We start from the raw sequence: 9212 nt of genomic DNA on the forward strand, positions 1-9212 counted from the left end.
GCTTTCGAGCAATTAAACAATATCCGAGACTTGACTTTCAACCAATGATTTTTGCTCACATAGCATCAATCCATTAATCAAAATTATTACACATAATATTTGTGAACCTAAAACCGAGTCTTTGCCATTCCATATCAAAATGTAATAAATTCTTGTAAGAAAATCACTGAAACAACATGAATAACTTTCTTTCAATCTCTGTTGAGACCTTCTTAATGCTGGTTCATGTTGTTATCAAAAAATTTCTTTATTGGCATATTATGGAGTATTGGATCAGTAATTTGTGGGCTTTCATTATCTAACATTCTTATAATGAGAAGATTCACAATAACTGTAGAAATCTTAAATAAAGGGATCATTATCATGATTTCTTGAACATATATATCCACGTACTCCCACTGATTATGCTATCATTAATAAATTTATATTTTCGATTTCAATAAATCCCATACTTCGGTTAGAATATTAATAAATACCATTTGGATTATTTAGGAAAACCAATGATCCAGTAATAGTTTTCAAATCCAATTTTCATTCTTTGGAATGTAAGCCCTCACCTCCAACTGAACAACCACAACTTAAAGGTGATTTAAACTAGGTTTCCAGCCTTTCTAGTCCAAAGTGTGTCTTTGAAACTTCTCTAACGTAAATCTATTTAAATTACACAGTTACAGAAAGAACAAACATTCACAAATGTATAGCCATTATGCATGGTTCATCATGCTTCTAACCATTTTCATAAAAGTATTATTTAGCCCTTTGATATACACCATTACGCCAAGGATAAGTTGGCATTGTGTATTGAGAAACAATTCCGAACTTTTGAAGATACTATACAAAAGATTTAGGATATTATCCTGTTTTGTCATACCTTTCACAATATTCACCACCTTTGTCAGACTTTATGATTTTTCACTTTATCTATAATTGCCTCTCAATTTCAATAATAAATGTCCGATAAAACACCCATGGATTGAGATTCATAATGCAATCGATAGATCTACATAATAACGCGAAAAATCATTAGGTGATAAAGAATTTTATCTTCCAAAAATTGGACCATTAAAAGTCTACAAAATAATCATAATCTACAATTAATAAGAACAAAAGCTGAAATTTATAATAGAGATAAATGACAATTAAGCTTACAATAGTTACATACCTTCAATAAGATTCTCCTGTGGGTAAAACCTTATCAAGGGACAATGTGAGACATGAAAAAACTTAGTACATATTTTACCTTCTCATACACACAACATTATGTTTGTTTAATACCATAACTAGAATCATCTGTGGGCAACTCACGTCCTAAAATGTATTAACAAACTCCAATAATTCTAAATATGTTCAACCTAATATAATGTGAGTTGTAGTCACCTGTGGGTGGCTATTATTTCACATGTATATGAAACATTTAGATAACCTTAATGCTTGTTTAAATTTATGAACCAAAACTACTTGTGAGCAACATTGTTCTAATAGTTAAATCAAACTAAGAGGACTCAAAATATACAACACTTACAAGATAGGAATTTAGTATCACTGTGGCGATAACTAAACAATCCAGCAAATATGTAGAATTGCAAATATCGCACTAGCTTTTCTTGTGACATTTCATGATCCTAATCAATGATATGGACATCCTTGATCTGATCATAAAATTAGTCGATTATAAACAATTATGAGTAACCCTAAAACATTAATCATAAACCTTTATTTAAAGGCATGTCATCATACATAAATTATAAAAATAATAACACCCTTTAATTGAAATGTCCAAACATAATGAACTTTTCGTAAAACAAAATCGAGCATTAATCAAGTCTATAAGTATAATTCAACAATGAAATTTCGTTGAAGAAAAATTCTTTGATGCATCGCTCATTTAAATATGGTACATACTTAAAGATCATAATAAATAATGAATATATGATGAATTAATATGAAAGGTGTTAAATAGTCAACGAGTATCATTTTCAGAAATATGAAGAAATTTATCAAAAATAAAACCTCAATTTCATAGAGGATGCAATAAGTTTTGGACAACATAATAAAAATATTCATGAAAATATGAAGGAAAAAAAATCGTAATAGGTTACTCAACTCGATAATGAGTTAATTTATGCACTTTTAAGAAATAACGTTTAATTATGTGCCAATTATTTAATTACCATAATGTATGATCAAATATTGTACACTTCAATGTTATCTTAAACATGTGAACTCAAATTACCTGTGGGTAATTGTTGTTCTAATACACTTAAGAAAAGCAATATTATAAGCACTTGACATAATAACGATTATGACTGAAAAAATTATTTGACATCACTGTGGTGATTGCCAAACAACTCAAAAATAATGCCATAATAACTACTAAACCTTGCCTTTACGGCTTGGCATATTCGTGCTTACAATAAAATTATTATTATTGCTAAGACAAAACACTCTATATCACTGTGGTGATATCTAAAGAATTATGGCCTAAGAATCTTAAGCACAATAATTTTATACGTACAACTGAAATTATCATTAACATTGGGAGAAAATTGAAACATAATGACACTAGACACCCTCAAGATTCAAATCAGTTCATATCCATATGATCAACAATCATATCAATCAGTGTTTTCTTAAATATGTAAACTCCAATTTCCTGTGGGTAAATTTTGTTCTGAAATATTTAAGAAAAACAGGATTACAAGCATTTGTCAAAATTTTTGATCATAACCAAAAGTGATTTGACGTCACTGTGGTGATAGCCAATCAACTAAAATAATGTCATTATCACATGATGTCGATAACTGCTAAACATACACTTTACGGTTTTCAAATTCATGCTTGTAATAACATTATGATTATACTGAGATATAACACTCTAGTATCACTGTGTGATACCTAAAGAGTCCCATAATAATTTTAAGTATAATCCCATAAAATTTAAAGAAAAAACAATAATGCGACAGAAACTATCTCATAACGCACAAGCACACACACAAACCATATCATAATGCACGCACAAATTTAATGGTGTCAAAAAATGATTTTGATCATAAAATTTATAATGAAACTCGATAAAAAATCGTGTTAGTGTTTCGATAAAGCGGAAGCGTAAGTTAATTTACAATAAAAATTGGTTTCATTAGTTTTAAAATTAGTACTGTCTCGTTATCTTAATATTAACTAACACGTATACATGCCCACAAGAAAATATTAATGTTTCCAATTTTTAATGTCTTAATAACCATTCACGTGATGAAAATATTATGTTTATCTTCATTTGCTTTGGAGCACTTATTGATTCATGCCATAAAGATATAATGCCCAATAAATATTTTTTCGTTTATATCATATCTCCAATATACCTCACTTTCACATACAAGACAAGTAGAATATATGGACTTTAGTGGAACAATTATGCATGTTTATGACTACATGATGTCGACATTCTTCCATTTTGATAGACGCATTTATGTGTCTAATATAGCCCAATTGTATACATTGTTAGTACCCATTTTTGTACTTATTATGTTGTTTTATTTATTTGTAGGAGTTTTTGGAAAAATAAAGTTTTGTGGCGAAATTGGCTAAAGATGCGGCGTCCGGAGCTCCATTGAGGTGTACCGGAAGTACCCTGGAAATGTCCCGGAGGAACCCCGAAAAAGTGCGAAAAATATCCCGGAAGAATTGCTAAAGGCACCCCTTTGGTTGGATAAGGGCACCCCATGGCTATTTACACCCCAAAAATGATATTTCCACCCAAATTGCTAAGGGGACACCACTGTTTGCTAAGGGGACACCATATTCACGATTCAAAAAAATGAATTTGGCGGGAAAAAAACATGCAGACGCTGTTGAAGTTTGGTCGGATTGTTGGAGGAATTCTAGCGAGATTCAATCGCTGGAAATTATTGGGTTAAGCCTGTTAAGGCTAAACAGGCCGAATGCAAATGATTTTAGCAATCAAGTTGGGCTGAAATGACCGGGAGAGAAGATCAAAGTCCAAACAGGGGATAGCAATATTTTTGGAAACAGAGAGAGAATATCGAATTCTCTGTTGGGTTTGTGGAAGATACTCGAGTAAAGAGGGAATATATGGTACCTATATCGAATCTTAGAAGATTGAAAAAACGAAATATCTGCCATTAATGCGTGAACAGAGTCCACAGGGAAAGAAACATCGAATATGGCTGTGAAGAATATTGGAAGATATTCGGGATTAAATCAAGGATATTTTGAAGGTTGTTGGGTATAAATAGGCTCTATGGGTCTACTAGAAGGGGTGTCGAGAGTTGGGAGGAGAGGAGAGAAGGCTGCAGAGGGAGAATCACCATTTTTCTCTGCTGCTGCTGCTGCCATTGATGAAGAGGAAGAACATGAAGAACGGACTAGCAGAAGCAGTCGTTTATCAACAGTGAAACGACTCGCAAGCGTGGGTCGCAGCACATTCTAAACAGTAGCAGCACTTGTCATTTATCATTCATTCTGAGACGCTTTTTGTGCGTCGCAGATTACAGTTTACACCATTTTCTCTTCTTCTCATCATTTGTAAATCATTTTTGAGCCATAATAAATATTTTGAGAGCATTTATACTATGATGAGCTAATTCCCTCGTAACCAAGGAAATGGAGGAAGCTATTCACGCAACATAAATGGGTAACTATTTCATTTAATTATATAATTCACCTAATCCCTGCTTTTGCGGAGTTTTAAATTGTTTGAATGATTGTCTTAATTATTTGTTATTCAGTTTGATAGGTTATGCTTGGTTTAATCTCTTGATAATCTATGCTTAAGGTTTACAAATAATGTTTGAGAATTTGTATGATTGATAGTGAATTAAAGATAAAAGAGGACTTAAGAATTGAATAGAGTTTTGAAATATTTATCATAATTTTGCGTAGTAGTGGAATCTAGTGTCTTGGTTACCTCTCGCCCAAATTTTTAATATTTTGTATAATTATTTATTAAGTCTAAAAAAATTATCCTTCACAAGTCCGAGAGTTTGAACCTCATTACTACAACCACGAAAAAATATTTAATCATTTTGGCGCCGCCGACGCGGAATTGTGTTTAGGTAGAATTTTTTTTAGATTTATTTTTCTTTGTTCTTTTTTTACGTTCTTTGGGTATTTGTCTATGTGATACAGGTTTTGAGGCTTGGATTAAAAAAAAAAAAAAGAAGAAGTTGTCAAAGATTTTTGGCGATTTCATAAAGACTAGGAGCAAAGCTTAAAGCAAAAAGAACGGAAAGAAGACGAAAGACTTTTTATTATTATTATTATTATTATTATTATTATTATTTTTAGATATTTTTTTTTAATTTTTTTTTTTTACAAACTGTAATTAAAGTTTTTATTTTTATAATCTTTTATTTTTGGTCATTTTTTTTCCGGACATTGAACATTGGACATTTTTTTAAACCCTACGGAAGGGTTATATAATTAAAAAAAAATATATTATATAAACTGTTTGCAGGGAAGGACGACGATTACTATATCGTCTCGGCCCCTCGGGTTCGCACACGGCATAGGAGTCGTGGCCCGAGTCGACGACAACGGTTCATCGCCCGTCTGGTACGGGAGGTAAGTCCAATCGAAACACCCGCGAATCTCCTGCAAGCGGGTTACTGTCTGCCTTAAGGTGATAATTGTTTGAGGACGAACCGGACTGTCTTTATTTTCCTAGTAAAGGGCAAGGCCTGGCCTAAACAAGATAAGGGTTCGGATTTCATCACCGCTCCCTTCTTGCCCGCCTTAGGAAAACGAAACCTAACGCGAACCCAAGCTTAAAATTTGGAATAGAACGAGACCGATAGGGTAACGAGCTTAATAGGAAACTCGTTCGAAAAATATTGGTTGCTATTTAAGCACACTCCAAAGTTCATGATGGTTTCTGTGAGTTGAATGCGTGACTGCGCCGCCTTGTGATAGCGGTGAGGCCTTGGGTATCAAAGCTCCACTGAGCTTCCCTCGCCTCAATTCAACTTACTTTGACTCGGATTGATTCCAGAGGGGTTTTCTCAAATTGCAAAGAATTCCCTTTCGAAAGATAGAAGCTGGTATAGAAACAATCTAAGTGGAGCCATCATGCTTTTTGTTTGCTAGAAATCTTTAGGTTTGTTTTGGTGGAGTCGAGTCGGCCTTGTTTGTGATTGTGTAGAATTCTCTTGCAATTAAGAATGTCGAGCTGGTATGATAGAAGCCAATACAATGAATATCGACCCGAATTTGAATATGGATATCATCAAGTTTATTACCATGGTGGGAATAGTGGTTGGGAACGCCAAACTCTTCAAGGTTATGGTTCATACCATGGTGAGCCCAATCACTATCCTCACAACCATCAGTCATACGAGAAAAATTCTGCTAATTCCTCTTTACTTGAGTCGACACGTAAGTTAGATGAGACAACACATAAGTTCGCTGAAATGAATAACTTAGTTATGGACGAAAATAATGCAATGAGTGAACTTTCTTTACCTGATTTCCTAGATTACGTCAGGAATTCGTGTGAGTCGGCCCAAAAGCTTTTGTTAGAGACCCAGAATAGAACTTCTCTAAAAGATCTAAATTTCCAAAATAGTGCTTCCAATTTTACCCTTGATGTAAATAGTGAATATTTTCCTAATTTAGAGGACGAGCTTAGAATAACAGACACTACTTATTTAGATAAGGTTCAATCATTTTCGTACTATGATGATGAGGATAGCAGTAATGAAGAATCCGAAATATGTAGGCATAGTGATCAGGAGTCTAATAATCCAATTGAGTTGTATAGTGATTATATTATTTCTAGTTCAAATCCAAATAATTTTTATGATTATTCACCTATTCAAAAGGACGAGGATTTGATTAGGGATACCACCGTTTTAGACGATGTAGTTTTTCCTTTTGATTACGAAGCCGATAATGGCCTAGAGGAATGAGTTTATTCTGAGAATATTGTTTTAGAGTCTAGCGATTTAGAAACATTAGTCTTAGACGAAGAACATGAACTCGTAGAGATTTTAAATATGAGTAAAGATGCACCACCTGATAATAACTTAGAAGAATCAATTGACCATTTTCAAGAATCTAATGATCCAGAAATTAGGGAGATTGTGACTAGTCTAGATAGAGACACTAAAAACTCTAAGTTTGGGGGTGATTATCACCTTCCTAGTGCCTTACCTTTAACTCTTAGAAAGGTCCCTCACTTGGGACTTGACATATGTGCCTCAACCATTTTACAAGATTACCTTCATACTCGTTTTGCCGAACCTAATGATGTCCAGGAAGAAGTTCAGTCGTTAGAAACCCATCCTCTGGTTGATGTGGTTTGCCCAGGCTATGGTCCCCAGATTGACTTTGTTTTCCCACCAAATAGTTTTCTTCCAACTGTGGGAACGTTTATATTCCAAATGTGTCGAATATTAAGTTGTGAGACTAAACCTAAATGCCTTGGGAAATTAGAATCGATACATTTGCTTAAGAATGACCACTATTCTCACTGTGGTCAATTTTGTAAGTCATATCTTATTGACTTAGAGGATCCGCAATTATTTAGGTTATTACTTTGTGATTCCAAGTTCTTATTTTGAGTTTTTCCAGACTCTAGGACCTAATAATTTGGATCCAACCTATGAAGAAACGCAACCAATGAAAATATTCTATTTAGACCCTTTCATAGAACCTGAACCTAAACCACAGTTAGCGATAGTTATCAGGAAACTAGGTAAGGGCATGCTAGTGTTGTTCATTTCGTTGGTTCACTGTAGTTTCCTTTTGTCAGCTCTTTTTGGTTTTAAAGACCCACAGTTATTCCGGCTACTGTTATACGGTTTGAGTTGACTAAACCTTTCCTACGTCTGGCTGAAGACTTTAAACTTAGCACTTCTTGGGAGGTAACCCAATCTCATGCAACACGGTAATATCTTTCCTTAACTCTTTCGCTTCAAAAGGTAACAGTTTCTCCTTGTTCATGCTTTTAGTTTCATCTTTAGAACATTGAGGACAATGTTAGATTTAAGTTTGGGGGTATGGGAGAAACTTTTTAGTTTCAATAAATAAACTCCAGAGCCTAGAAATTTATGCCTATTAAGGATAGCACTAACCAATCTAAGTGGATGGAAACATTTTTGTTTTAGGAGCTGAGGAACCAATCTGACTAGATGGAAACATCTATAGAGTCTATTCATAAAAGCACAGAGCTCAGGTGTTAGAATTAACATAATAGTTTCGCCATATCTCGTCGAGTCCTTTTCACTTTCTATTTTTAGTTTTCTTTTATTTCAAGTGATTTGGTGGGGCACACGATTCAAGTTGTTACAACTGCTAGGGTAAAATAGAGTGACTGAGTATGAAAAAAAAAAAAAGTTATGAAAAAAAAAAAATGATGAAAAAAAAAAGAAGTTTTAGACCAGACCATTTGACCAAACGGAATAAATTTCAATAAAGTCGACCACTGGTACCCTTGTATATGCCAGTTGTGTTGACCTAGAGTTAGGATTATTGACCACTGGTTCCCTTGTATATGCCAGTGTGTTAATATTAGTCAGACCGGTATCTCAGTCATTTAGGTTAGGTTCACCTTGGCAGAGGCCTTCAGACAGATATGGGAAACACCGTTCGCTTTTCAACCATCTACATTTTTCTTTTTCCATCTTCTTAATCTTTTCATGTGATTAGTCTGATTCCGAGTATGATGTCCATCGTGAAACTATCTTAGTAGAGCTCTGTCACTTATATGAATTTTAGTATGCTTGAGTGAAAACTCGTATACAGCAATTGGAATTTCGCGTCAGGGTACTTCCTCCTGTAATTAATAAGTATGCCAACCAAGGAGGTTCTTTAGTGCTTTCCAAGATTTTTCGTAGATAGCTAGGGTCTGGAGTATTGGTTTTTGTGGGTACACCTCTGATAAACCCACCCGAGATTAACTCGGTCACTTTTCAAGAATAAAATTTGCTCGAGGACTAGCAAATAATAAGTTTGAGGGTATTTGATAGACGCATTTATGTGTCTAATATAGCCCAATTGTATACATTGTTAGTACCCATTTTTGTACTTATTATGTTGTTTTATTTATTTGTAGGAGTTTTTGGAAAAATAAAGTTTTGTGGCGAAATTGGCTAAAGATGCGGCGTCCGGAGCTCCGTTGAGGTGTACCGGAAGTACCCTGGAAATGTCCCGGAGGAACCCCGAAAAAGTGCGGAAAATATCCCGGAAGAGTT

The sequence above is a fragment of the Papaver somniferum genome, chromosome 2 (assembly GCF_003573695.1).
Source record: "Papaver somniferum cultivar HN1 chromosome 2, ASM357369v1, whole genome shotgun sequence".
In the NCBI taxonomy this organism is placed as follows: domain Eukaryota; kingdom Viridiplantae; phylum Streptophyta; class Magnoliopsida; order Ranunculales; family Papaveraceae; genus Papaver; species Papaver somniferum.